We start from the raw sequence: 27,080 nt of genomic DNA, 5'->3' as shown, positions 1-27,080 counted from the left end.
TATTTTCATCTGTCATTTCATTCAACTTTAACTGTGGGTATGTTCCTAGGTTTTGTCATGAGACCTTTTCACTTACTCTGCATTCCAGTGACTGGTGAATTTAATATCTTGAATAAGATGTCTATTTTCCAGTGTCTTGACTTTAAACTCTCATATCCAGAATTTTCCCCTTTATCATTTCTCCTTCATTCCTTCACTGGCTTCCTTTAGGTATTAGCTAATATTCATTTTTAGCAAAAAGCCATTTAAGTTTCAGTAATGCTAATGCCTTCCCTGTAAGATTATCTCAAAATTAAGTTGCCTGTATCTTGTTTGTACATAGTAGTTTCTTTGTTTGTTTGTTTTTCCTCAATTAGACTGTATTCTCCTTGACAGCATAGTCTAATCTTTTGCTTTCCTTACTTAAACTTTATAGACTTGAGAAGACCCAAAGGGACTTTTAAAAAAAGCAAAACAAACAAAGCTGTGTATAACTAACATTCTGCAAAGAAACTAAAAAAAGTAAATTATTTCATTTTTGAGGAAATTGTGAAAATAGTCTGAAAATATCTCTGCCATTCAAAAACAAAAGAATTGTTGAGTTGTGGTCTGAGGTTTTTGAAAAAATCAATAGTTATAGCCTTGGTAAAAATCAAATCTCACTGTAACATTCCTTATTCAGTCATGTATTGTGTAAATATGTATCAAGGTATTTTGATAAATTATTGCTAATAATAAATTATCTGAAAAAGCAATACTATTAGTTGTATACATTTCTGAATTTGGATATTGAGAATGGGAGAAGAGAAAAAAACTTGATGGGAAAACTTTTTTTTTTCAGTTTTACCAGGGTTGAGGCTTAGAATAATTATTTAATTCAGAAGAATTCTGTTTGAATTTTAATTACTTTATGAGACTCATATTTATTAGATGAGACAGCTAAGTGACACAGTCCATAGAATATTAGACCTATAGTCAGGATGACCTATGTTCAAATCTTATCTCAGACTCTTACTAGCTGTGAGAGCCCTTGACAAGTCATTATTTGCCTCACTTTTCTCAGTTGTAAAAGGAGATAGAGAAGGAAAGGGCAAATTATTTCAGTGTTTTCCCTGAGAAAACCCCAAATGAGATCATAAAGCATCAGACACTATTGAAGTGACTTAATAGCAAAAATGTATTACATAGACATTGAATCTGCTGATAAGATGAACAGGTAAATGAATTAGTAGCAGATTGAGGGAGGAGGTTTAGTGTTTGTCCCTGAGAATATAACACTTTTTACAATACTTTCATAATTCCCAATAGGACAAAAGATGTCAAATGAAAGTGGAAATCCAGAGTTATAAATAGAAATTCCATATGAGAATTCTGAGGGAAGAAGCAGAAACTGCCTCCAAAGAAGAAATATACAATTAAAAGAAATAGCTAAATTGAACTTTGTTTTTCTGACTCTAAACCTCCTTACAGGCTCATCAGAATTTAGGAAATGGACTATTTATTGAGCTTTCAATTGAAGCATACTGCTTCACAATACAAAACTTCCAGGGTCTCTGAAGAATTTCATGTACTTGAGCAATTATGTCCAGATTCAACAGTTTCAGTTAAACTTTGCTGCATGTATCCACTAACTAGTAAATAGCAAAACAGGAAAGAAAATGAGTTGGCTATTTCAAAAAATTAAATAGAAATTAGAATAGAAAAATTGAAAGTAGGGAAGATAGGAAAACATATTTGTCAAAGAAAATTGAAATGCTTCTCTCGTTCTTTGGACTATATTTCCTTATGGAAACATCTGATCATGTGACTCATGTAGTCTTCAGAAATATATTGTCTAAAGCTGATTCCATATGGTCTGGACTTTTTAATGACCTTAGGTGACCAGGAATCAAAGAAGGGAGGGGTTAATAAAAGGATAGTTTTGTTGCTTTTTAGATAGAACTAATCCCTAAAAATAAGAAAACAGAGAAATCTAGCTCTGATAAGACTATGCTCATGAATAAATTGTTTTATGTTTCTGATATTTTCATCCCTTGCTATTGAAGCTGTGCTACATACACCTTTATGAGTATATTTTGAAGAGAAAAACCTGAGCAGGAAATGGAAACATGGGCAAGCAACAACAGAACCATTTCAATTTTCTTTAACAATTGTCTCTACCTTTTCTACTTTTAATTTTTCTATTATAACTTAAAATTCAAAAATATTTATTCCTGGTGGATCTCATGCTTCAATAAAGCCATGATATCACCAATGTCAGATTCCTTTCATATATATATGTATATGTACATACACACACACACACACACACACACACACACACATATATATACATATATATATATATTATATATATATTGCAGTTCACTAACAATTTTTAATATTTTGTGGTTCCTGTCCATTTTTTCCCCATTTCAGATGTGAAGGCATATATAGTGTCTTTCCAGTACTGAGCAGTTTGAAAAAAATCAAAAACTAAATATCCGCTGCCCTTTAATGCTTTGAATTCTACTTGGGGGATGAAATATCTGCATAAATGAATGTATACAAATCTAGCACTTCAACAGTTAAATGGATCTGAGATCTCATTAATTTAGAAATTCTCCCAGTAGTGCAGATAACTTTGGGATTGTTGCAATCAACACAATTTATTATTGAATCTTTGTTTAGAACTGTCTAAATTTGATGATTTTATTACATATTTTCTTGGCAGAGACTGGAGTGTTTGCCATTTCCTTTTCCAGCTCATTTCACCGAGGAGGAAACTGAGCAAACATTGTTGCAAAATAGGCTGTGAGGCAGGCTTTGGTCTTACTGAACAAACTGTTTTTTGTTTCTTTGTTTTGTTGTTTGTTGTAATAATTATTTTACTTTTCATAATTTAAACCAATACGAACAACACAAGATTTTTCTTTACATCTTTGATTCAATAGTGAGATAATAAATATGTAGCAAATTGTTGAATATCATTTGGGAAAAGGCATTTGTTCCCCATTATTAACCTCATTGAAGATGCCATCAATTTCTATATGGATGATCCTCATAAATATTTTTTTAGAGATGGGAGTATAACATTATAAAGTAGATAGTAACTGATGCTTTCTTGGTCCCCCTTTTTTCACTAATGAGATAGTTCCCTGCTGGAGAAATAGAGAGTTATTCTAAAAACATTTCAAAATATTTAGATGGAGAAGGGATGACATTTTCCTGGTCATGTTCTATGAAAGCAAAGGGAGACCAAAAAATAAAGTAGGAAGAGTCACATAGCCGTGTTGAATAAGAAAAAGGTAGAGATTATTTAATTGGGTAGAAAACTCAGTTTCAGAGGACAGATGTTGATTATGGAACCTTAGGTAAAACACAATTAGTTACCACAGGCAAATAAGGTTATCAACTGAATGAAAAATTGAGGTCCAAATTACAAGAGGAAATTTTGTTACTATAATACTTAAAATAGTCATCACCATTTCCCTTATAAAAAATAAATCAATTAAAAAAAAACCTTGAAGAAATTTATCGATTTTTTTTTTTTAATATCAGATAACCTTATTTTTGTTTCGTGATTTTCATGGTCAAGCCTAGAGGTCATCTGCAATAATTTTTGTATTGATGTCTCAATTTCTAAACATTTTTTTTTTAAAAATGGTATTAGAGACTTTTACAAAGGTAGATGAACCCTTCTGTTTTCTTTTTTTCTGCATAGGCATTATGGGGAAGATGATAAAATTTGATTTGTCTTGAAAGAACAGGGAGTGGAAGAAGAAGGAGAAGATTTTGGTATTCTATATGCAGATGAGTTGGCTTTTTTAGGAAAAACAGAGCAGCTGTTTGAGCTGAGTGAACTGAGTGAACACATTCAGAATTAAGAATGTTAGTTCATCAGGTTCTACTTTTTTAAGCTTTTTATTTTCAAAGTATCTGCATAGTTTTCAACATTCATCCTTACAAAACCTTGCATTCCAATTCTTTTTTCTCTTTTCCTTTCCCTAATTCCCTCCCATTGTGTCTATGGGCAAATAATTCAATATATATTAAACATATGAAATTCTTCTAATACATATTTTTGCAATTTTCATTCTGCAAAAGAAACATCAAGTCACAGAAAAATGAGAAAGAAAACAAAAAGCAAAGAAAAAGAGTTAAAATACTATGTTGCAATCCACACTCAATTCCCACAGTCCTCTCTGTGGATGTAGATGGCTCTCTCTATCACAAGAGCATTGGAACTGGCCTGAATCACCTTGTTCTTGAAAAAGACTAAATCCTTCAGAGTTGATTATCATATAATCTTGTTGCCATGTACAAAATTTTCTTGGTTCTACTTACTTCAGTTAGCATCAGTTCATATAAGTCTCTCCAGGATTCTCTGAAATCATTCTGATGATTGTTTCTTATAGAACAATAATATTCCATAACATCCATATATCATAATTTACTCAGCTATACTCCAACTGATGGGTATCCACTCAATCTCCAGTTCCTTGCCACTACAAAAAGGGCTGCTACAAACATTTTTGCACCTGCGGGTCCTTTTTTCTTTTTTTATGATTTCTTTGGGATATAAGTCCAGTAGAAACACTGCTAGATCAAAAGGTATGCACAGTTCGATATCTTTTGGGTATAATTCTAAATTGCTCTTCAGAATGGTTAGATCAACTCACAACTCCACCACCGACGTGTTGGTGTCCCATCCTCTACAACCACTTTTTTTCCTGTCATCTTAGCCAATCTGAGAGGTGTGTAGTGGTACTTCAGTGTTGTCTTAATTTGCATTTTTCTAATCAATAGTAATTTAGGGCATTTTTTCATAGGACGAGAAATGGTCTTAATTTCTTCATCTGAAAATTGTTCATATCCTTTGGCTATTTATCAATTGGAGAATGGCTTGTATTTTTATACATTTGAGACAATTTTCTACATATTTAGAAATCAAGTCTTTATTGGTACTCTTGGATGTAAAATTTTCCTCCAGTTTTCTGCTTGCTTCTTAGTTTCGTCTGCACTGTACAAATCTTTTTAATTTAAAATAATCCAAACTATCCATTTTGCATTTCATAATGTATTCTAGTTTCTGCCATATTATTATCCAATTTTCACAACAATTTTTGTCACATAATGAGTTCTTATCCCAAAAGCTGGAGTCTTTGGGTTTATCAAACACTAGATTTCTATAGTCATTGACTATTGTGTCTTGTGAACCTAACCTATTTCACTGATTGACTATTCCATTTATTAGCCAATACCAAATGGTTTTGATGACTATGTTTTATATTATAGTTTTAGATTTGATATAGTCTAAGCTACTTTTATTTGCATTTTTGTTAGTTCCTTATGATTCTTAAGTTTTTGTTCTTCTAAATGAACATTGCTTTTTTTTCTAATTCTATAAAAATAATTTCTTGGCATTTCGATTGGTATGGCACTGATAAGTGGATTAATTTAGATATAATTATCATTTTTATTATATTAGCTTAGCCTACCCATGAGCACTTGATATGTCTCCACTTGTTTAGATCTGAATTTTATTTGTGTGGAAAGTGATTTGTAATTGTGTTCATATAATTTCTAACTTTGTCTTAGCAGGTAGATCCCAAATATTTTATATAATCTACAATTATTTTAAATGGAATTTCTCTTTCTATCTCTTCCTGCTATACTTTCTTATTAACGTAGAAATGCTAATGATTTTTGTCTATTTGTTTTGTATTCTGCTACTCTGCTAAAGTTGTGAATTGTTTCTAGAAATTATTTAATTCTCTAGGATTTTTCAAGTATAACATCATTATCATCTGCAAAGAGTGATAATTTTGCTTCCTCATTACCTTTAATTCCTTTAATTTTTTTCTTCTTTTATTGCTAAAGCTAACATTTCTAATAAAATATTGGATAGTAATGGTTATAGTGAGCATCCTTTTTTTCATCCCTGATCTTATTGGGAATGTTTGTAATTTATCCCAATTACATATGATGCTTGCTTAGTTTTAAATAGATATTACTGATCATTTTAAGGAAAACTCTATTAATCCTATGATCCTTAGTGTTTTTTAATTGAAATCCCTGCTATATTTTGTCAAATGCTTTCCCTGCATCTATTGAGAAAATGGCATGATTTCTGTTAGTTTGGTTATTGATATAATCAATTATACTAATAGTTTTCCTAATATTGGACCAGGCCTGCATCCCTAGTAGAAATCTTATTTGAGCATGGTATATTATCCTGGTGATAACTTGTGGTAATCTATTTTGCCAATATTTTATTTAAGATTTTTGCATCAATATTCATGAGAGAAATTGATCTATAATTTTCTTTTTCTGTTTTGATCTTATCTGGTATAAATGCTATATAAGTGTCATAAAAAGAATTTGGTAGGACTCCTCCCTATTTTTTCTTAATAGTTTGAATAGTATTGGAAGTAATTGTTCTTTAAATGTTTGGTAAAATTTACTTCTGAATCTATTTAGCTCTAAAGAGATTTTTTCTTATTGACTTGATTAATAGTTTGTTCAATTTCTTTTTCTAAAATAGAACTATTTAAGTAGCATTTCCTCCTTTGTTAATGTGGGAAATCTATGCTTTTGTAAGTATTCATCCATTTCACTTAGATTACCAGCTTTATTGTTGTACATTTGGCCAAAATAGCTTTTAATTTTTATTTCAATTTCTTCTTCATTGGTGGAAAGTTCATCTTTTTAAAAAAAATTTGATATTAGCAATTTTATTTTTTTCTTTACTTTTTTCTGATCAAATTAACTAAAGGTTTATCTATTTTGGTAGTTTTTATATAAAACCAACTTTAAGTTTTGTTTATTAGTTCAATAGTTTTCTTACTTTCAATTATATTAATCTTCCCTTTTATTTTCAAAATTTCAAATTTGGTATTTAATAGGGTATTTTAAAATCTATTATTTTTTCTAGCTTTTTTAGCTGAATGCCAAATTCATTGATCTTCTCTTTCTTTATTTTATGTAAGTAAGCATCTAGAGATATAAAACTTCTCTTAAGTGCTTTGGTGCATTTCATAAATTTTGGCTTTTAATCCAGTCTGCTATCTTCTTCCATTTTGTGGGAGAATTCATCCCATTTATATTCATAGTTAAAATTACTAACTCTGTATTTCCCACCATCTTATTTTCCCCAACTTATGCTTCTTATTTTCCTTTCCCCCTTTCTCTCTACTCAAGTGTTTTGCTTCTGATCCCTCAATCACCCCTCTCCTTTTAAATCCCCTCTCTCTTTCTGATCCTTTTCCTAATTCTACTGGTTTTTCCCCTTCTATTAGCATTTCCCTTTCCTTTCCTCTTTTCTCCTTCCCTATAGTATAAACCAAGGTTATCTGTCAAAGTAAATATATCTGGTATCTTCTCTTTGATCCAGATCTGATGAGATTAAGATTTACAGAATGCTCATCCCCCTCACTACTCTTCCTCAATTGTAAGAATTTTTTTGTGTGCCTCCTCAAGCCATTTAATTTACTCCATTTTACCTCCACTTTCCTTTTTTTTTTCCAGTATAATCCCTATTCTACCACTTTTTTTTATATCATCACAATAAAGTCAAATATTCACTAAGTATACCCTTAAAAAGATAGAGTTCTCAAAATTTAAATATACATTCCAATATAGGGATGTAAACTTTTTAACCTTGAAAAACATAGTTTTTTTTTTTTTCATTCTACCTTTTTATGCTTTTCTTGAAGTCTGTATCTGAAGATCAAATTTTCTGTTCAGTTGTGTTTTTTCATCAAAAATAAATGAAAATTCTGTGTTTCATTGAATGCCAATCTTTCCCCCTAAATTTTAATTTCTCATTTTGCTGCATATATTCTTGGCTGCAGTCTAAGCCCTTTTACTCTCCAGAATATCATATTGTAAACCCTTTGATCCTTTTAGGTGAAAGCTGCTAGATCCTGGGTAATCCTGATTATGGCTCCTCAATATCTGTTGTTTCTGACTACTTGTAGTATTTTCTCCTTTATATAATAATTCTGAAATTTAGTTATGATATTCCTTGGAGTTTTTATTTTAGATCTCTTTCAGGGTATGATAGGTGGATGGCTAGTTTACCCTCTTTCTAGTACATACATATGGGCTGTTTTTCTTGATGATTTCTTGAGAGATGTTATCTAGGCTGTTTTTTTTTTTTTTTTTTTTTTCATCGTAGTTTTCTGATAGCACAATAATTCTTAGATTGTCTCTCCTGGATCTATTTTCCAGGCTGGTTGATTTTCTAATGAGATATTTTACATTCTTTTCTATTTTTTTCATTTTTTTAAAATTTTGTTTGACTGATTCTTGATATGTCATTGAGCAATTCACTTTCATTTGTTCAATTATAATTTTTAGTGAATTATTTTCTTAAGTAGTTTTTTATCTCCTTTTGGATTTGGCCAACTGAACTTTTAAAAGAGTTGTTTTGTTCATTGGATTTTTTTTCCATTTTGCCAATTCTATTTTTTAGGGAGTTTCCATTTTTCCATTTCTTTTCCATTATTCCATTTCTTTTTATCAAGAAATCTTTTTCCATTTTGCTAAATCTATTTTTAAGGAATTGAAGTCTTTCTCATTTCACCAAATCTATTTTAAAGTTTTCTTCAGATAATTTCTGTATTTTCTTTTCCAAATTCTTCTGCAAAGTTCTCATTTGCCTTTCCTCATTTTTTCTAACTCTCTTTTAAGATTCTTTTTCAAGAACTATACTAGGTACTAAGTACATGTAAACTAGAGAATCATTATCTAAATTTCATTGAGTTAACTTCTTTTTGTAGGATTAAATCCATCATACTGAGCCTTAAATATACCTTTTCAGAGTTCCTGCCCTCTACATTCTTCAAAGAGAACCTTTTGAATTGGATACCATTTTATATCAACCTTTCAGACTTCATCTGGTGATATTTTACCTTTAGTATCCTCAAGATCTGAGGGCTGTTCTTCCTAGTGTCCCTAATAACAATCTATGTCAGAGTTCTTTTTGCTTTTTTGCTCATTTTTAAAGATCTAGGTCTGTTCTTTGGGGAAAAGGGTGATTGTCCCAAGTTTCCTCTACAGGTGATAGTTGCTTCACAATGCCCTGAGTGTTTCTGGCTTTCTTTCCATGCATGTTCCCTGTTATACTGGGTTTCAGAGGCTCATTATCTTACTTCTGAAGTTGGATTGGAGGTCTTACAAATAGTCTGCTGATCCACTGGCTTCTGAACCAGGACAGAGTAGCAAACTCTGTTGTATTTTGATCCGCTTTATTTTGACTGCTTTATCCTGGGTCCCTGTATTGGGCCATCTCTCTCCTGCCCAATTGAGACATATTTTTCCTGAAATACTTCCAAAATATCTTCTACTGGAAATTCATTATACTCCATATATTTGTGGGTTTTGTCACTCCAAACCTCATTCAGAAGCTTGATCTGATTTTGATCTGAGGGAAGCCAGGAAAAGCTCAAAGACCTGACAAATCTCTGCCATCTTGGCACCACCCACAGGTTTTTATGTCTTTGGGATTCTATGTGTCCCAGATTATTGAGAGAGATGAAATTTTCTTTCTTGTCCAAAATTACTATTTTACAGAAGTTTGAGTTAATATTCATATTATCCATCATATTTTTGATTACATGATCCAGAGTAAACAATGATCAGTATCTAATATTAACAGAAGTATGGCCTAAGAATGAAAGTCTCATGAAATTCTCAAAGACTTTTTCATATGAAGAAGGAACAAAGTTTAGTAAGGACAGTTACAGATATGTGATTCTAAACTGATTAAGATGAATTCTCCCTTTAATTTCCCAAAACAGTAATGATTTTTCTATATGGTATTTGCCCAGTTATTTTCTTAGGATTTGAGATTTGACAGAATTATCATAGAAGGTGGCATGTAAATGATAGTATTTCTGAGAGAGTTGTAAGGTTGAAAATGTGAGGATAATGGAAAGCAGAGTGTATAATTCATTTTAAACAATCTACCTGTTCCCCTTAGACTTTATTTTTCCTTCTTGAAATGCACTTGAAGGGAAAATCAGGATTATACTTTCTTTTCAGTGTCATTTTAAACTGAACATGTATGAAGAAGTAAGGAAGACTGGTAGCAAAACCATGTTAAACATATGGAACTGAGGCAGACCTGATAAGGGATAAAAGCAAGTAGAAAGGACCTTTATCTTCAATGGCATCGACCATTTTGAATTTGCTGTGTCCACTGATTTTATCTTTCTTAAGCAACCTAGATATGTCTTTGTAGAAAGTTTTGGAATTTTAGGGTAGTTTAGCACAGACTATACACCTTGGTTCTTCTAACAATTTTCTTAACTCATTCAGTGCTAGAATCATAGTTATTTTTTCCCTCCCTAATTCCCTAGTGCTCTTAATAAAGAAACTTCTTTAGTTGCTCAAATAGTGTTTTCATGGAAAATCATAAAAATACTTCACCAACAAAGAATTAGGACAGAAGAAGGCAATGTAGGCATTTTCTCATATGACTTTTGTGTATAATATGGCATGATATAGACTGATAAGTGATATTTGAGCAGGTTGATTCACTAACTACAAATAATAGTCATTAATGCATAATCCTCCATTATGAGAGGCCTCTAATAAAATGCCCCAGTAAGTTCTCTTTGGCCTTGTGTTACTCAGGATTTTCATTAGTGACTTAGAGAGAGGCATAGATGGTATGACCTTCACATTTGTAAATAATACAAGGTAGAAGATATGATTAGCTTATTAAAGAGTAGAGTGAAGTTTCAGAAAGGTAGAATGTTGTACTAAATCTATTTAAAGAAAACTTAATAGATTTAAATATGAACTACTATATGTGGGTTAAATAAATCAACTCAATAAGATACTGAATAACCATAATTCCAGAGGATTGATAATGAAGTATGCTTTCCATTTACAAACAGAATGGTGATTGATTCGAGGTACAAAAAAGACATATCTTTTGAACATAGCAAGTTCATTTTGTTTGATCATGTATATTTGTTAAAACTTTTCTTTTTCTGCAAGTACAAGTAGATAAGAAAAAGAAAATAGATTTTATTCAGTCAAAAAATGTAAAAATGTCTATAAGGAAAAATGAGATTTAAAAGCAGAGAAAGGAAAAATGCAGTTAGATAGTAATTTATTTGAAAAATGTCTAAGGGTTTTAGAACTGCACATTTGACATGTCAGTTTTAGAGCATAGGAGCTCAAAAAATCTATTGATTCTAGGTTACATTTAGTGATATATAATTACAGAAACATAGAAGGTAACAATCTCATGATATTCTGCTGAGATTAAAACTTCAGAGCATTCAGATGAAGAAAGTCAGAATAGTATGGATCTTTGACGTAACATTACATGATAAACTCTAAATGGTACAGTTGTAACGTAAAACTGATATAGTTGCACAGAAGTAGTTAAGATTATTTTAGGAGGGACTGGAGAGTTGCCTTCAACTCAGTGTCTAAAGTTCTATTTATTATATAAAAGAGAAATTGAACCTTTTTTTTTTTCTTTTTAGCCCTGGAAAGCAAAATTTGGTACCTTGTACATAAATTTAGAAGTGAGATTAATCATGGACTAAGGAAAAACATCAATATTTCAGACAATCCCCAAGTGGAATGAATAGCAGAATAAGTTATTGTATATGAATGTAATGGAATATTATTGTTCTATAATAAATGATGAACAGGATGACTTCAGCAAAGCCTGGAAAGACATATATGAACTGTTACTGAGTGAATTGAGTAGAACCAAGAAAACATTGTGCACAATAACAAGAAGATTATGTGATGATCAGTGTGATTGACTTTCCCCTCATTTTCACCATAGCATGAAGGTCTTCAAGTGTGTGTGTGTGTGTGTGTGTGTGTGTGTGTGTGTGTGTGTGTATGTGTGTGTATGTGTAAATATTTTATTATTTTTAAGACACTGGTTAAAATTATGGCAGTAATATATTTTTGATTGGATGATGAATAGAAAAAAATCTGGATTCCTGACTCCTCCTTCAAATCTGTCTTTCATAATAATGACCAAATTAATCTTCTAAAATTACTAGTTTAAACATGTCACTCCCCTGCTAAAGAAGTTGCAGTGATTCTGTTGATTCAAAAGTAAAAGAGGATCATAGGAATATAGATTTAAAACTGGAAAGCATCTTAGATGTCTTCTAGTATAACTCCTCTACAAATGAGGAAACAAAAGACCCAAAGCCACACAATAAGTATCTGCAGTAGCATTAGACCTTGTGTCCATCCATACTCCTAAAAACAACTGTTCCTTTTGTCAATATTTTCTTTTTCTAATTACATGGAAAGATAATTTTCAACTTCTATTTTTGGGAAGATTTTGAACTCCAGATTTTTTTCTCCTACCTTCCCTTATCTTCACCTCTTCAAGAGATCAAGTAGTTTGATATGGGTTATAGGTTATACATGTGCAATCATTTTAAACATAATTCCATCTGAGTCATGTTGTAAAAGAAAACTCAGAACACAAAAAAAGTATGAAGAAGAAAAAATTCAAACAAACAAAAATGTGAAAATAGCATGTTTCTATCCTCATTTAGTTTCCATAGTTTCCCCTCTGGATGTGTACATCCTAAGTCTATTGGATTTGTCTTAGATCACTACATTGCTGAGAAGTGCTGATTATCACATAATCTTCTTGTTATTGTGCACAATGTTCTCTTGGTTCTACTCAATTCACTTAGCACCAGTTCATATAAGTCTTTCCAGGCTTTGCTGAAATCACCCTGCTCATCATTTCTCATAGAACAATAATATTCCATTACATTCACATACAATAATTTATTCTGCTATTCCCACACTGAGGGGCATTCAATTTCCAGTTACTTGCCACCACAAAAAGCTTTTACAATTTTTTTTAATGCATGTGAGTCTTTTCTTTTTTACGATCTCTTTAAGTATTGGATGAACACTTATGATGAATATTTGAGAGGGAATTTCTGTCCAGAGATCCATTAGACAAGATGAACTTTGAGGTTTTTCCATTCTTGAGATTTTGTGGTTCTGTAACTATTGTCCAGTATTTCATGTGGCAATGGTTTTGTCTGGTAATGAAAAGAGTACTGTCTTTCCATCTCTATGTATCTCTCCATTTCTCTCTATATAATTGTGTGTGTGGTATATATATATATATTCTCTCTCCCTCTTTCATCTTTCATTTCTATAAAGCTTAAAGCACCATATAAATAAGAATTATTTTTATCTAGTCCCATCTCATTTTACAAATAGGGGAGATAAAACTCAGAAAGATCAAATGATTTGCTCTAAGTTATACAGCTAATTAATGATGGACATAGTATTCAGATACAGGACATTGAGGAAGAGTTCTTTCTACTGTACAACTCTGTGGTCTCACAAAATTTTATTTTTTTCAAAAGAAAAAAAATGCAGCACCATTAAATCTCATTATTGACACATTTTTTTTTCTACATATGACTTGACAATTATCCTAGAAATGAGAAGATTTTTTGAGATTCCCACAGTAGAAATATATTAATCTTTTCTGACTCAAACTATGCTAAGAGCAGCTTGCACTATGAATTGTCTGGGCATCCTGTCCTTGGCATAATCAGAAACACTTTTACATAGGTTCAATTGCAGTTCAATTCTTTTAAAAAATGGAAAGATTTAGAGGAGAAAGACAGTGGCTTATCTTACTTGACCTGGTTTGATCATCCATAAAAAACACTGAAGGTAAAAAAGATAAAGACTTTAAGGGTAAAAAAGAAGAAACTGGTCTTGGCTCAGCACAAATTTCAAGCTACAAAAATTGGAGGAATTGAATGGCATGCTGCCAGAGAGAGTGCTGCCAATTCACCTTTTTTTCATTTTTATTCCCCATGAATAGAATGTGAGTTGGGAGTTTTGGGTCTCTATAGATATTGCACCAGAGATTTTTCTAATATTCATGTCCTTTTGAATGCAAACATCGATTGAGAGTTTAAGATCAGCTAGAGTTAGGTCAGAACAGGTGCTTAAAGAGGGATCATTCTTCAATGTTAGAATGTTAAGTATTCAGCTAAACAGTTATGTAAAAGTAAAGATAGGAGAAGTATCATGATGATTTTAAAGTGCTTAAAAATGGCAGTGGGGAGAGAAATATTATCAAGATGCTTCTCATAATTGCTAGTGTTTATATATAGTGTTTAAGTTTCGCAAAGTGCATTACAAGGAGCAGCTAGATGGTGCAGTGAATAGAGTGCTAGAGTTAGGAGGACCCGAGTTCAAATCTGACCTTGGGCACTTAATTCTTAATGGCTGTATGACCTTGGACAAGTCACTTAACATCAATTACTTCATCAAAAACAAAGATATTTTACAAATATTTTCTCATTTTATGTTCACAACACCTCTGGGAAGGAGATGCTATGTTTATCAGTATTTCTCTGAGGCAGGCATAAGTAAATTATTTGTCCACAGTCACATAATTGTTAAACATATGAAATCACAAGAGGGGCTAGACAGCATCTTTCAAGAAATTTTTAAGGAAAACTGCTCTGATATTTTGGATCTAGGGGATAAAATGAACATTGGAGGAATCTATCATTCACCTCAAGAAAGAGATCACAAAATAAACCAAATAAATATAGTCATATTTCAAAACTATCAAGTCAAGGAAAAAATATTACAAATGGTCAGAAACAAATAATTCAAATATCATAAAGCCACTATCAGGATTACACAGGATATAGTTGCAATAATAAAACATCAGAGGTCATGGAACATGATATTCTTAAAGGCTCTGGAAGAGTATAGAGCAAGAGGTACTCAAACTTTTTAAACAGGGGTCTAGTTCACTATCCCTCAGACTATTGGAGGGCTGGACTATAGTAAAAACAAAACCTTTGTTTTGTGGGCCTTTAAATAAAGAAATTTCATAGCCCTGGGTGAGGGGGATAAACATCCTCAGCTGCTGCATCTGGCCTGCAGGCTGTGTTTGAGGACCCCTGGAACGTAGAGAATCACTTGCCCAGTAAAATTAATAATAAGAAGAAGGAAGACCATGATAATTCAATGAAATATAAGTAATTCAAGAATCCATAAGAAGACCGGAAGCAAATGAAAATTTGATCTCAAATATCAAGGCCCACTAGAAACATAAATAAGAAAAAGGAAAAAAAAAGAAAACATAAACAATTAAATAAGAGTAAGCTGTTCACATCCCAACATGGAAAGATGATACTTATAATTTTTTTTTAACTAAAGCTTTTTTATTTACAAAATATATGCATGGATAATTTTTCAACATTGACCCTTGCAAAACCTTCTGTTCCAATTTTCCTCTTCTTTCCTCCCACCTCCTCACCTATCTGATAAGTAGTCCAATACATTAAATATGTTAAAATATATGTTAAATCCAATAACCAAAATCTTAAAATATGTTGGTTATAAGGAACACACTTGAAGCAGAAACACACAGAGTAATGATAAGCTCATCTTAAATGTTGATAAATTTAACAAAAAAGTGAACAAGAAAGAAAATTAGAGGAACTGATGGGAACAAAAAGAATATACTTCTTTTTCTCAGGAGAATATCACACATACCAAAAAGTGAACATGTTTTAAAGCATATAACCTTTAAAATCAAATGCAGAAAGGAAAATATATATATTATTTTTGGATTATAATACAATAAATATTACATTTAACAAAGGACTGTGGAAAGATATTATGGACAACCATGATCAATGGACAAATCATATAAACAATCAATAATTTTTAAAGAAAATGACAACAATAAAGCAACTTACCCAAGTTTATGGAATGAAGTCAAAGAAACACTTAGGAGAAAATTTACTTCTCTTAATTCTTACATTAAGAAAATGGAAAACAAAGCAGATCAATGATTTGGCATGCAACTAAAAAAACTAGAAAAAAATCTTACCAAAAATCTTTAATTGTATCATTTTGGAAATCCTGAAAATCCAAAAGTGAGATAATGTGATTGAAAGTTAAAAAAAAAAAAAAACTTTTTGCTAATAAATCTAGGAGCTGGATTAATGAAAAAAAAATTAAGATAGGTAAACCTTTGATTAATTTGATTAAATTAAAATTAAAGAAGAAAAACAAATATAATGTATCAAAAGTGAAAAGAGTAAAATAATCTCCCATAAAGAAATTAAAGCAATTGTTAGGAAATATTTCACCTAATCATATCCTAATAAATCTGATCATCTGAGAGAAATTGATGAGTAGCATATACTTACAATGATTATATATAATCATATAAATTATATTTTTTCAATATAATATAATCATGCAAATATATATTATATATTTGTTCCAGGTTAACAGAGCAGGAAATAAAATACATAAATATCAACCATTAAAAAAAAAAAGAAATTGAATAACCCATTAATGAACTCCTTAAGAAAAAATCCCCAGAGCCAGATGAGTATATTCTATTGCATATTAGCTGCATGACCCTTGATAAGTCAATTAAGTTTTCTGACACAATTGTCTAATTTCTAAAACACGAATAATAGCATGAATCTCATGTATGGATTATAAGACTCATTTGTCCAAAAAAAAAGGTATGTAAAGCATTTTGCAAGCTTTAAAGTAACTTCTGAAGTTTCCCTCTTCTGGAGAAAAGCTCATTTTTGTCCTCAAGCCCTCTATCATCTCTGACATTCTATATAACATTTCAAAGGTGGTTCATCAGTAAGATCCACAAATATTTCTTATTATCTTGAAATATAGCTAATCTAAGCCAACTGATAACAACTTATTAATAGGAACAAACTATTCCAGTAGCCTTCCTAATCAAGGGTTTAAAATTCCTTGTTACCTATTATTATTTTTTACTTTCCAATTTAAAAATCATTTTTATAGTGAGAAGAGAAAATTAGAAGTTAAAAAGCAGTTTGTTTTCTGTCATTCATTTTATTCATTTCTCTACTTCAAATCATAGCTTTAGGCCATCTTTAATTTCTCTTTTTCCAAATATAATAATAAAAAAAAATCTTCCCTTGCTATTCTTTCTACCTTTTTTCCCTTCCCTTCATTTTCCTTCTCTTCAATCCTAATTCTTTTATGACCAGCTTTAATGTTCCTCAGGAGACAAATAAGATGAAATGTTGTTACTCCAGTCTTTTTGAGAACTTGTCACATTTTGTTGTGATCCTCAAAGTTAAAGACTTAAATTTGATCTATGAAACAGAAGTCATTTTTTTTCCCCTCCAGGTCCCTTGTTTTCTCCATAATTCAGCAAATACTGACAATTTGGTCTCTAGTTCTTCTGCCTTTTCAAAAACTAGCCAGCACTTCTGATAATTCTTGGTTTAGATTTTGTTGAAGCTTTACTAGTAAAATCTTAAATATAACCTTCTTGGTATGTTAAATAACTGCAGTTGAGAAATAATTCGAACATTGCTTGACATTGTCCTAAAGAATTGCCCTCTTAAAGATTGGAACTTAAACTGATCCTTTCCAATTCAGTGGCCAATCTTGTGTTTTCCAAATTTGTTGGCATATCTAGTGATGTACTTCAACAGCATAATATTTTAGGATTTTAAATAACACAGGAAGGATTCCATAACCTTAATTAACTTTATTGTTAGCACTTCTTCTTAAAGCTTATTTGACCTTACTCTCTAGAATGTCTAACTCTAAATGAATAAACACACCATCATTTTTATTGGTGATATTGAGACCTTTTCTTTATGTTCTTGTCATCTCTTCTTTTTTTTCAATAAATTGAATATTTCTTGAATGAACTTAAATATTTTACACTTAGAAACAATTTCAAATAAAAATCAAACAGTTGTTATTTGCAAATAATTCATTATGACTACAATGCAAGAGAAAGCAGCTAAGTGGCACGATAGTGCACAGAATGCCAGCCTTGGGGTCAGGAAGATATTTTTTAAAATTGTTCCTTTATTTATTTGTATGTTTATCTATCTATCTATTCATTCATTCATTTTTAGTACACATTACATTATGAATCACGTTGGGAGAAAAAAAAGTCAGAACAAAAGAGAATAACCATGGAGAGATAAAATAACAGAAAAAAGCAAACATAGCATGTGTTGATTTATATTCAGTCTCCTTTTTTCTGGATACAGATAGTATTTTCTGACCAAAGTTTATTGAAATTGCTTTGGATCACTGAACCATGGAAGAATCAGGTTTTTTTAAGCTGATCATCACACATTCTTGCAGTTTTTGTGTGCCATGTGCTTGTTTTACTTAGCATGTTCATGTAATTCTTTCCAGTTTTTCTAAAACCAGCTTATTCATCATTTTTTTTATAGGACAATAATATTCCATTACCTTCATATACCATAACTTATTCAGCCATTTCTCAATGGATAGACATCTACCAATTTTCCAATTTTTTTTTTCTATCACAAAAACAGTTGCTACAAATATTTTTGCACACGTGGGACCTTTCCCCTCCTTTATGATTTCCTTATGTATGGACCCAGTAATGGCATTGCTGGGTCAAAGGGTATGCATAGTTTTATAATCCTTGGCACATAGTTCCATATTGCTTTCCATATGGTTGGATCATTACACAACTCCACCAACAATGCATTAGTGTCCCAGTTTTCCCAAATCCTCTTCAACATTGATCATTATTCTCTCCTGTCATTGTAGTCAATCTAAGAAGTGTGAGATGGTATCTCAAAGTTATTTAAATTTGGATTTCTCTAATAAATAGTGATTTAGAGCATTTTTATATGACTATAGATGACTTTAATTATATCATCAGAAAATTGTCTGTTCATATCCTTTAAGTGTTTATCAATTAGGGAATGATTTGTATTCTTATAAATTTTGTACAGTTCTTTATACATTTTGAAATGAGACCTTTATCAGAAACATTAACTGTAATTTCTTTTTCCCCAGCTTTATCTTGTTTGTTTTAGGTGTATTTGAGCAAACCCTTTTAAATTTAATATAGTGAAACTTATCGATTTTATCTTTTATACTTTTCTCTAGTTCTTCTTTGGTTATAAATTCCTTTCTTCTGCAAAGATCTGATGAGTAAATTATCTCATTCTCCCTAATTTGCTTATAATATTATCCTTTTTGCCCAAATCATGTACCCATTCTTACCTGATTTTGATATAGAGTGTGAGATGTAGTTCTATGCCAAGTTTCTGACATTCTTTACCAGTTTTCTCAGCAATTTTTGTCAAATACTGAGTTCTTATTCCAAAAGCTGGAGTTTAGGAGTTTATCAAATACTAGATTATGATAGGCTTTGATTATTGTATCATATTCCACTGATCCACCATTCTATTTCTTACCAAGTACCAAATGCATTTGATTACTGTTGTTTTACAATATAGTTTTAGTTCTAATATTGCAAAGTCACCACCCTTGGCATTTTTTTCATTAATTACCTTGATATTGTTGTCTTTTTGTTCTTCTACCCAAATTTTGTTACTATTTTTTTCTAGTTCTATAAAACAATATTTTTGGAGCTTGACTGGTAAAGCACTGAAGAGGTAGACCAATTTAGGCAGAATTGTTATTTTTTGTAATATTAGCTTGGCCTACACATGAGCAATTGATATTTTTTCAATTATTTAGCTCTAACTTTATTAGTTTGAAAAGCATTTTGTAACTGTGTTCATATAGTTCTTGGATTGTCTTGGCAAGAAGATGCTCAAATATTTTATTTTTTCTATGGTAATTTTATCTTTGGTAAATTTATGGTAAATTTTATCTTTCTATCTCTTGCTGATGGGCATTGTCAGTAATATATGGAAATGCTGATGATTTGTGTGGGTTTATGTTGTATCCTGCACTTTGGCTAAATCTGTGAATTGTTTCCAGGAGGTTTTTGGATGATTTTCTAGGATTCTCTAAGTATATCATCAAAGAGTGAGTTTTATTTCCTCATTGTCTATTCAAATTCCTTTAATCTCTTTTTATTTTCTTATTGCTAAAACCAACATTTCTAGTACAATGTTGAATAGTGGTGATAATGAGCATCTTTGTCTCACCTCTGAACTTATTTGGAATTTGTTCAATTTCTCTCCACTACAAATAATACTTGCTTTATTATTAATAAGATACTGTTTATTATTTAAAGGAAAGCCCCCTTATCCCTATACTTTCTAGTTTTTTTTTTTAATAGAAATGGGTGTTGTATTTTGTCAAAAGCTTTTTCTGCATCTAATTAGATTATCACATGATTTTTGTTGATTTTATTATTGATATGGTTGATAATGGTAATAATTCTCCTCATATGGAACCAGCCTTGCATTTCTGGCATAAATCCCACTTGGTCATAAAGCATTATCTTGCTGATAAGTTGCTGTAATCTTTTTGCTAATAAATTATGTAATTTTATTTCTTTGTTATGGCTCTTTTTGGTTTTGTTATCAGTGCCATATTTGTATCATAGAAGGAATTTGGTAGGATTTCTTTATCTACTTTATGTAGTACTGGAATAAATTGTTCTTTAAATATTTGGTAGAATTCATTGATCCTGGAAATTTTTTCTTAGGGAGTTTATTAATGGTTTGTTCAATTTATTTTTTTTTCCCTAAAATGGTACTATTTGAGTAATTCATTTCCTCTTCTGTTAATCTGGGCAATTTATATTTTTTAAAAATATTTATCCATTTTGGTTAGATTGTCAGGTTTGTTATAATTTGGGCAACATAGCTCCTAGTTATTGCTTTAATTTCTTTCTTATTGATGATCAGTTCAACTGTTTTATTTTTGATGATGCTGATTTGGTTTTTTCTTTTTCTAATAAAATTAACCTTTTTTTTCTTTTTTATTGTTTTTTCCATAAAACCAATTCAATTTTCTTAATTAATTCAATAGTTTTCTTAGCTTCAATTTTATTAGTCTGGTTTTGAGTTTCAGAATTTCCAATTTGGTATTTAATTGGGGAGTTTTAATTTAATGCTCAATTCATTAAACTCCTTTTTCTTCATTTTATTCATGTTGCTATTTAGCTATAAAATTTCCTCTAAAAGCTTCTTTGGCTGTGTCCCATAGGTTTTAGTATGTTGTCTCATTGTTGTCATTTTCTTAGATGAAATCATGGGTCATTTCTGTGATTTGTTGTTTGACCCACTCATTCTTTATAATTAGGGTAAGTAATTTCCGACTTATTTTTATTCTATCTTTCCCTGGCTTTTTATTAAATATATGTTTTATTGTACTCTTGTCTGAAAAGGAAGCATTTACTATTTCTGCCTTTTGCTTTTGATTGTGAGTTTCTTAAGGCTCTAATGCATGGTCAATTTTTGTGTAGGTGCCATGTATTCCTGAGGGGGGAAAAATGTGTAGTCCTTTCTGTCTCTTCAATTTTCTCCAGAGGTTTATCATAGCTAGGTTTTCCAGGAGACTATTAACTTCCCTAGTTTCTTTATTTATTTTGTGATTTGATTTGTCTGATTTTAAAAGGAGAAGGCTGAGGTTCCCTACTATAGTTTTGCTGTCTATTTCTTCCTATAACTGGCTTAAAATATTTTCTAGGCATTTGGCTGCTCTACCACTTGATGCATATGCATTTAATATCATTACCACTTCATTGGTTACAATAAATACTCTTCATCATGATGTATTTTTCTTTCTTATCTCTTTTAATTAGTTACATTTTTATTTTTGCTTTGTCTGAGGTCAGAATTGCTAAACTGCTTTTTTTTTTACTTCAACTGAAGCATAATATATGTCTCTTTTAATACCCTTTCCCATTAGATTAATTCTACTTTTGAAGATATCATTTTTTTCAGTGTATTTTTTTCTCATTACATTTTTTTTTTCACTTGGCCAATTACATTTTTAAGGAATTGCCTTTTTTCCCAAGCTATTGACTCTCTCTTGTATACATCTTATTTCTTTTCTCATTTTTTTCTTTTACCTCTTATATATGCTTCCATGATATCTTCCTATCTGATTCAATGAATCACTCTTTGAGATTTCCTTTGTGGACATTTTGGTCTTCTCTATCACTAAGTTGCTTTGTATGGTCATGATTCTTTTCTATTTCTTGCTCATTTCTTTCCTTTTCTTTTTGTATTTCGTCTTTTTAAAAATTTTAAGATAAAAATTTTTGATCAAGTTCTGCTCATGGGGTAAAGGGAGTACTATCCCAAGCTTTCTATGCAACTCTAAGTTTTGGCTTTGAACACTGGGGTCTCTTGTGTTTGATATTTTGCTCACAACAGAGAATATCTTTATAAGCTCTTTCCAGGAAACTGCCCAGTTTCCTAGAATTTGCCTTCTGAACAAGGACTAGGGACTGCCTTACTGGTGTGGTCCTCCTCTGAGCCAGGACTGAGGATGTTCGTTGTTGATTTATGGTGGTTAAGACTTTCTCAATGGCTTTCCCAGACTTTGTCTGAGTTGAGCTGAACACCCTTCTTGAAGTTTTTCCAATCATTTGAGCTGGAGAGTGTTTTCATTCTGTTAGATTCTATTCCAAGTCTTGGTTTCATGTGGTTTTTGAGGGAAACTGGGAGAACTCAAGCAGCATAATGGCATCACTTCGCCATCTTGGCTTCAATCCTTGAAGTTAATTTCCATCTCTTCTTAATCTTTTCTGCTTCTTTTAAATCCCTACCATTTTAATTGTTTTTTTTTTTGCCCATTTTTGATGAAACAGAGAAGTCGTGTCTTTCCCATTCTATCATTTTCTTCTATTTTTTGCATTGCTTATTAAAGAAATCATCCTATCTCTCCTTGCTATCCTCTAGAGGTTTGCATTCAGTTGGCTATACAATTTCCCTTTTTTTCTTCTGTCTTTTTCCTTTTTTCCTAATCTATTTGTAAAATCTTACCAGATAGTTGTTTTGTTTTCTTAATCATTTTCTTTGGACTGTGTATTATTGTTTCTGCTGTTGTCTTTTGTACAGTATTGCAACATCTATCCATGGTTCTTCAGGTATTTTATCTTTCAGATCTAATCTCTTAAATCTATTCCTTATTTCCACTTCATATTCAAAAAGAATATCATAAGGTATATCATAAAGCAGTGGTTCTCAAAGGATGGTCTAGAGAATCCTGGGGATCTCTGAAACCCTTTTAGAGGGTCCACAAATTCAAAAAATAATTTTTATTTCCAATATGGTAAATGTCTATAAATATAATTCAGATAAACAAAAACACTTTGGAGAAGATCCTCAATAATTTTTAATAGGATAAAGATACTGAAAACAAAAGTTTGAGAACCACTGTCATAAGGGATATCCTAAATATATGTTCAATATCATGGCCAAATCACCAATTTCAGGATTTTTCTCTTTTTTGTCCTTTTTTTGTTGGAGGAAAGGGTTGTTGTTCTCAATTGTGCTTTCATTGTCCCTGATCCTGGATTTTGATTGTATTGAATGATTTTTAAAATATTTGACTTCACAGAAATAGCTGCTGAAACATCCCTCACAATCAATCAACTGTGTTTTTAAAAGTTCTCAACTTTTGCCCATTTCCTTGGGAATTAAATAACACACAACTAAAAGCACAATGAAAGAAGTAATAAAACATCTGTATATGGGATGAAATTCAGTCGTCAACTCACAGAATTAATGGAAAATATGGAAAGCAATTCATTGCAGTTTTATCTGTTGAAGATTATGTAGTCTGAGTGATTTTAATGTCAGTATAATCATGAAGGCATAACCATGATGTCATAAAATAAAAACATAGGAAAATTATTGCTTATTCCAAGTAAGTCACACACTACTATGTATTTAATATTCAATGTGATAAAAGCATATTTTTGTGATAGAGTACAAAAATGTGTTAAAATGTTGTAAATTCAGTTTAAAATTATTTGGAATTAACAAGTAGAGGAAAAAGAAAGAATCTAATTAGTCATTTTTTTAAAGATTAGAAACTAAAGGGTTTTTTTGCTTCAATAATTTTAATTATTTCACTGAGTATATAACTATGCTAAATTCTGAATGAACGCTATCCTGAATTTGGTAGACATTGATTCAATTAGTTTAAAAACATAAATTTCATTTTATTGGCCATTAATGTATTTTGATAAAGCTAGTGACACAGTCAGAACTATGTTTCCTTTTTCTGTTTGCTAGATTATAGGAATGAGAAATTTGAAGTGAAACATTTATTTCACTCACAGCTAAAATAATAAAACACTAAGGCAAAATAAGTAAAATGAAAAATATGGTGATATTTCAAAGAATTGTACTACCCCAAAGTAGAAACACTTAAAATACTGGACTCAACAAAATAAGATGAGTGTTGTTTATATTGTATAATATCCACAGCTAATTGTCCATCCAAAGATAACTTAACCAGTTATATAAGATACATATGACTCACATTGTATGGTTTGGTTATCAAAAAATAGCCCATTTTGATAACAAACTAAAACAATATAAATAAAATGATAAACATGATAAATATAAATATATGTATAATAATTTCCTCTGTTCATTTATAGACTAAATTATTTTCCTCTCCTTATTCCTGTTTTTGTTATTGGAAGATGATTATATGACAAAAGGTTTGAGTTATCATTTTGTGAATAGTGTCTATATATTTATATGTATGTGTTTTGTCATGAAAAATAATATTAATGTCAAGAGAAAATTCATTGGATGTAAATGGTAGAAAATTTGGATTCTCTTCCTAGCTACACCATTTGCTAGCCATATGGGTTTGGAAATGTCTCATCAACTGCTTCCTTATCTATAAAATAAGGGATTTTGCTGTTTAATATCTTTCCCAGGTCTAAAATCTTAATGAAAGTAATTAATTACTCTTATGTTCTGTTTTTTTTTTTTCCCCCTACACTGTTATGCTTCATGGATAGCTTGATAACAAAATGAGTAGATGCAGCACATTCTATCTCCCCAAGTGTGTTAGCTGATATTACTAACTACACATCTATATTCTTTATCACATGCTTTCCCGGGAATTGTCCTGCCTACAAGTTTATACTTGGCTAATTCCATCTGAGGAGAGTTCATCAAGAATTTGCATACATCATTGATTAAATGCCAGTAGAATTGATGTTATTACTTTGATTTTAACAATTATTGATATATTAAGAAGCTGGATTGCAAGATGTTTTCCATTTGTTAAATTTAGATTATAGAAATTTAAGGGTTTTTTTTTTCCCTTTGTAGAACAAAGAAAAAACATTTCTACCATATTTCAGGGTTTAAAGGACAGAATCTAAATAAACTGAAAAAATGTAGTGCTTGTTTACCTAATAAGACAACAATATATTTCCAGGACTCATTATAGCACCATGCCCAGATATAAATTTAAGCAAAATATATGCAGTCTATGTTTAATTGTTTGAGTGGAAAGAAAGAAAGAAGGAAGGAAGAAAGGAAAAAAAGAGAGAGAAAGAGGGAGGGAGGAAGAAAAGAAATGAGGAGAGAAGGAGGAAAGAAACAAGAATTTAGAAAGCACTTATTTTATGCTAACACTATGTAAATAGTTTACAAGTATTATCACATTTGATCTTCACAATATTCCTCTGAAGTAGATGCTATTTTTAATGCCACTCCTTCCCCATTTCACAGCTGAAGAAATTGGGATAGACAAGGATTTAGTGGTTGACCAAAATCACACAACTAATTATATCTGAGGTTTGATTTGAATTCATGACTTCTTTACTACCCTTTCTTTCCACTAAGCTCTGGACTAAGAAAACATAATGGCCTATGCTCTAGAGAATTATTTCTTTGCAGTTTTAATATGGGAAGATAAAATTTACTTTTGTATTCCTAAGTGGACTATAGGAAGACCATTGCCTCTGGAATCAGTTAAATTAGTTTCAAATTCAGTTTCTGATGTTTATAACCTGTGTGACCTTGGGAAAGCCCATTAATTTCCCTGGGCTTCCATTTTCTCTTTTAAATAACATGGACTTGCATCAGATGGACTTTTTGTCAGTACTGTTTCTGATTCCTGGTTTATTTCATTGGCATAGCCCTCTCTTCTGTAGTGCAAATTGAACCTCCTGCACAGCTTCTCATCGATATACAGTTTTAAAAATACTTAATAGAGATTCTATCCATTTCTCCAGGGTCCATTCTCTTGTTCTTTTGATATTCTGAAAGTAATAGTAACTAACCATTTACTTTCTCACAGTAGTAGAAAACACAATTGTTTGTTGTTTTCTGTAAAATGAATGTTGTTTTCTGAAACAACAAAGTTCTACTCCTGCATGTATGAGTTGGCAGTTGGGAATACAATTCAGAGGCTGTAAAATAATTCTAATAATAGTTAGCATTTATATAATCTTCAATATGTGCTAGGCATAGTGCTAAATGTTTTACGATTATTATCTCATGGGATTACAACAATCCTGGGAGGTATTTGCTATTATTAAAACTACTTTTTATAGATGAGGAAACTGAGGTAAACAGAAAGTAATTTGCAGAATCAAGTATTTGCTGGACACTAAATTTAAATTCATAGTTTCCTGACTTTTGGCCCGATGCTCTATCCACTACATTTCCTAGCTGACAAAAAAACACTATAGTTGACTCCAATTAGTGAGGATTATTACAGATACTTTGCTGAGTAATCTCATAGATAACTCCCACCAGTAAAATCGCTATAAGAACAATTTTTGGAAGAAGATGATACACAAGTAGTACTGTTTGATAAATCTTAGCAATGGGATGGTTTTGATTGATGAGAAGCAATAGAAACAACAGCAATTGATTTTGCTAATTAAGGAACAATTATGAGAAATTAGCACAATTAATGATCCTTTTCCATATTTTTTCATCTACCTATTGGAGGACTAAAGTCAATTTCTGTGACTTTTCTTTTGTTATATCCTTTAAGGGCAAGAACCAATTTGCCATGGGTCACTGATACAACATTTGGATGATATCTTTTTCAACCTTTCTTTTGAAAATTGGACCCAAGGTCTCACAGAAGTATAGGACTAATTTCAGGATGCTACCAGACACTTTCCTATGCATAAACTGGCCATTTATCCTTTCACTCATTTGCTTTATCTGACATTTATTGAACATGTATTATATTGAAGCTCTGAAATTCAAAAGGTAGAAGAAGCTTTCCAATGAAGTTTTTTTTCATTTAAATGATTCAATCTATTGCATTGACTTACCATTTTTCAAAATCATTTCAGCAATTCTGAAAAAAAAGTATGTTTATATAATGAAGTTTAA

The sequence above is a fragment of the Antechinus flavipes genome, chromosome 2 (assembly GCF_016432865.1).
Source record: "Antechinus flavipes isolate AdamAnt ecotype Samford, QLD, Australia chromosome 2, AdamAnt_v2, whole genome shotgun sequence".
Classification (NCBI taxonomy): domain Eukaryota; kingdom Metazoa; phylum Chordata; class Mammalia; order Dasyuromorphia; family Dasyuridae; genus Antechinus; species Antechinus flavipes.
The sequence above is the reverse complement of the archived record's forward strand: the minus strand, read 5'-3'. Positions refer to the sequence as shown.